Below are 5,000 nucleotides of genomic sequence, written 5' to 3' on the forward strand. Positions count from 1 at the left end.
TAGGGAGAGAGAAGTGCGCCAGTTTTACATCGAATATGTAGCAGGTTTGAAGTCACGTGATAAAGGATACATACATCACCCGAATGGGCCAGTGCTAAAGGCACTGTTCCTAAAAATATTAATTTCAATTCACTTACCCTATACACATTGCATCACTGGAGTGGACTATATATATATATATAAATATATATATATATATATATATACATATATATATGTATATATATATATATGTATATGTATATATATGTATATATATGTATATATATATATATATATATATATATATATATATATATATATATATATATATATTCATACTGCAACCACGATACGATACAAGTTATTTTGCATTATGTTTTATTTGTTTTCCACGTTTATTTCTGTATTGATGTGCTGACGAAGGGTTTGTACCCGAAACGTCCATTGTCTGTTTTGTTCCAATACGAAGCCTCTCCATTTTCACTCTTTCGTTAGTATTTTTACGATCACCGACTTCAGGCAGCCCCTACCGTTTTCTAATACTCTTCAACAGTCGTAACGTCATTTCCTTCCTAATGACGCATGGTAACTTAGTAACACTGGCTCTAAACTATCGGAACAATGGCGGACGCCCGTATGAAATATTTCTCCGGCGAGTATAAAGGGTATCCAGAGGAAAAAAAAACACATAGGTACATTTGATCATGTTTTGACTTTTACACATTCTGATCACAAGTCATATGGAAAGTTCTAGCCAGCATGAAAAATAAAAAGTATTGATTTTCTTTGTTTAGAACCAAGATGGCCGCCGTTGCCAGGCGGCGTGACATCAGACTATTGAATCGTATTGACTACGAAAAAGCCTTTCATGGCCTTGACCAAATTTGTCTATGGAAACTTCTAAGCTACTGTGGTTTCCATACTAAGATTATTTCGCTAATCAAAAACACTTACTATGTAGTAGTAGTATGTAGAGTCTTACGTTATGGTGGATGACAATCAGAAAGTTTTGAAGCTAAAATTGGAGTTGGCCAGGGTTGCTTGCTTTCTCCATTCCTTTTTATCATCGGTATTGATTGAATAATGAGGACTTCAATAAAAGGAAAATGCAAAGGCATACAATGGGCACCATGGCAACTTCTTGAAGACTTTGATTTTGACAACAATGCACTGATTTCACTCACACACACACACACACACACACACACACACACACAGACACACTCGCACATACAAACATCAAAGATGCAAAATAAGACTGAGACCCTAGCTGTATCATCGTCAAGAGATGGTCTTAACATGAATAAAGCGAAAACAGTTTTTGATAATTGGAGCTCCCAATAAAAATCCAATAGAGATCTCAAATGAAACCCTAGAACAAGTAAAGACGTTCTCTTTTCTTGGCAGTGTAGTAGACACAAGTGGATGTACAGACAAAGAATTTCAAAGAAGATGATGATAATAATAATAATAATAATAATAATAATAATAATAATAATAATATAATAATAATAATAATAATAATAATAATAATTTTAAAAATGATGATAACAATAACAATGATGATACTACTACTACAACTACTACTACTACTACTACTACTACTACTACTACTACTACTACTACTACTACTACTACTACTACTACTACTACTAATAATAATAATAATAATAATAATAATAATAATAATAATAATAATAATGATGATGATGATGATGATGATGATGATGATGATGATGATGATGATGATGATGATGATGATGATGACGATAATAATAATAATAATAATAATAATAATAATAATAATAATAATAATAATAATAATAATAATAATAATAATAATAATAATGTAAAATTAAATAGATTTTTCCAATTAATACACAAATTGAAATATCTAAAATAATTTACAAATAGATTGATACCAACATGATTGATACATATATAAATAGATAAATATCTATATTATTAAATATGTATTGCTAATAATGATGATGAATTTTAAACCTTCGTCTCCAAACTTTGTAAGAACCAACGATGGCACTGTTGCTTATATATTTTGAAAGGACTTTTGCTTCTTTGCTTTTAATGCCCAGAATCTTTCAGCCATTCACAAATCTACCATGGACATAGCCGAGGCTACCTACAGAAAGAACGATAACCTCGGATTTATATCCAAGGGCATTTATTTCCATGCATAAAGGAAAGTACTTTTCAAATTTGGTTTGGAATGACTTGTTAATATGAGCATCAAATGGGACTGCAATTTCCACAATTTGGGCTGTTTTAATTTCTTTGTTGATTTTTAAAATGTCCGGTCGATTACTGTTAGTATTAAATGAGGATTTGTAACTGTCGAAAAAACTTGGTCTGATGAATGTGTCTCTGAAAATTTGAGTAGTGTCGTTTTTAGGTATTTTGTCAAAAATAATGTCAACAATTCTATTGTGTCGTTTTTGATATATGTGACCCATCGTCTCAAAACGGTATTATGTCGGAACGAACCAGATGTTTAAAATCCGAATTTAATGTTAAAACTGGTCAAAAATATAAATTGTTGGCATCAGCACCCTAAAATATGGTATCCATTCTCCTCAATAAAACAGACAAACTCAGCACAAGTCTGATATTTCTGGCTGTAAATTCAATTTTCACCATCTTTACCAACCCGACTTAATACCGTTTTGAGGCGAAGGGTCACATATTAATTTGAATTTTGTACATCCATTTACAACGTGAGATATCGTATCTGATGGATGATTACAGATCTTGCAGCCTTTGGAGTATGACAATGGGTAATATGTAGACTTGAGACGCAAGTTCATGGAAATGGGTAGCTATCTCATTCAGTCTGACACTCTTAAGGGAATTTTGAAAACATTTTGGGGACTTAAAAGAACAACTGACGTCACTATCAGCCTGTACAGACATCACATAATCTTCATCTTTTATTAAGGAAACATTTTGGCGGATACAATTTTCAAAAAGATCCACCCAAAATGACTTTGGCCATTTAACTTTTGTGTTATTTTGGGGGCGTTTGCCGCGTTGTGACAAAAAAAAACCCGGAAAAAGTCTTTTCTTCTTCCCTTGTAAAGCGCTTTGAGCACGTTTAGTAGATATTGCGCTATATAAAGCCCAATTAGTTTTCATGAAATTGTATTAATCAGACTGTAGACCTTTAAGGTTACACATAGTTTTGTGTGTTGGTTCGTTATATATCCGTCTGGCAGATGTGCTATGAGTTTTTTAAATGAATCTCGCTTGCTGTTTGAACTGGGTAGTAGGTACATCAACGTTAAATGGCCATTGTAAAATCGACTTAAATATCAAATATCCAGACATCTTGGACCAAAAGAATAAAACTGTTAAGGCACTGTCTAATCTACATGACAAACGGCAGTCTGGTTTTCCTTGTAGACGACAAACGCAGACATCGAGATTTATTCTTTTATTTGATGGACATGTTATCGCTTGACTTTTTAAAAGAGTTGCTGCCCTTTGAAGGAATTTGAATCTTTCTGTTATTATTATTATTATTATTATTATTATTATTATTATTATTATTATTATTATTATTATTATTATTATTATATTATTATTATTATTATTATTATTATTATATATTATTATTATTATTATTATTATTATATTATTATTATTATTATTATTATTATTATTATTATTATATTATTATTATTATTATATTATTATTATTATTATTATTATTAATATATATTATTATTATTATTATTATTATTATTATTATTATTATTATTATTATTTATTGAGTTATTGCCCTTTGCAATTATATTAGCAATATTGTGTTTCCATGAAGAATACACTGAATTAAATTTAAATGCTTCTAAACAATGTCACACCGTGTTAAGCGTTCATCATACTTATAATACACAAAATTGTCGTTTCTACTCGTTTATCGTGTATCTGACACTATGTGTGGTCTGTGCGGCTATGTCGTCTAGTGGTATGACGCTCGCTTTCGGATCGGAAGGTCCTGAGTTCGAGCCTCGCGCTCGGCGCATAGTTGAGTCCTTGGAAAAAGGCTCTTTACTCACATTCTCTCACCGTACACCGTGTAAAATGCGTACTTGGTCGTTAACAGCGTTGTCTTTGTCCGAAAAATTGTAATATCGCCTAACAGACGTCATGTCCCGTACTACATGTTTATGTTGCTGTTGACCAGGGACCCCTTGTAAAGCGCTTTGAGCACATTTAGTGGATATTGCGCTATATAAAGCTCCATTATTTTTTTTATAATATCTGATACAATATTTTTAGAGGTTAGTCTGCTATTTACGGCTATTAAAATATCCTTATGTTATAACCTGTCATGTACAATTCTAAACGACGGGGATGGATGGCGACATTCCATATCTGTAATTATAGAGATTAACTCATTTTACACGACAAATTAATAATGAATTTCACTGCCATGCTATTCTCTCCTCTATCGAGCAGAGCACCCTAGCAACTCCACCTCAAGGTGACGCAGCTTAAGTAGTAGTAGCAGTAGCAGTAGTAGTAGTAGTAGTAGTAGTAGTAGTAGTAGTAGTAGTAGTAGTAGTAGTAGTAGTAGTAGTAGTAGTAGTAGTAGTAGTAGTAGTAGTAGTAGTAGTAGTAGTAGTAGTAGTAGTAGTAGTAATAGTAGTAGTAGTAGTAGTAGTAGTAGTGGTAGTAGTAGTAGTAGTAGTAGTAGTAGTAGTAGTAGTAGTAGTAGTAGTAGTAGTAGTAGTAGTAGTAGTAGTAGTAGTAGTAGTAGTAGTAGTAGTAGTAGTAGTAGTAGCAGTAGTAGTAGTAGTAGTAGTAGTAGTAGTAGCAGCAGCAGCAGTAGTAGTAGTAGTAGTAGTAGTAGTAGTAGTAGTCAGTAGTAGTAGTAGTAGTAGTAGCAGCAGCAGCAGCAGCAGTAGTAGTAGTAGTAGTAGTAGTAGTAGTAGTAGTAGTAGTAGTAGTAGTAACAGTAGTAGTAGTAGTAGTAGTAGTAGTAGTAGTAGTAGTAGTAG

The 5,000-nt window shown here is 32.2% G+C and overlaps 1 pseudogene across 1 annotated transcript in view; it reads right to left on the reverse strand.

Annotated features, from left to right (window-relative positions):
• LOC144966952 (uncharacterized) overlaps positions 1 to 5,000 on the reverse strand; it is a 39,181-nt pseudogene that overhangs the window by 30,400 nt on the left and 3,781 nt on the right. The window contains exons 2-3 of the transcript XR_013644297.1: positions 2,744 to 2,838; positions 1,217 to 1,275 (exon numbers count right to left, since the gene is read on the reverse strand). The product of XR_013644297.1 is annotated as an uncharacterized LOC144966952 (transcript). The remainder of the gene's footprint in view (positions 1 to 1,216; positions 1,276 to 2,743; positions 2,839 to 5,000) is intronic.

This window comes from Berghia stephanieae, chromosome 3 (assembly GCF_034508935.2).
Source record: "Berghia stephanieae isolate SIO BIC M18660-M18661 chromosome 3, UCSD_Bste_1.3, whole genome shotgun sequence".
NCBI classification, from domain to species: Eukaryota; Metazoa; Mollusca; class Gastropoda; order Nudibranchia; family Aeolidiidae; genus Berghia; species Berghia stephanieae.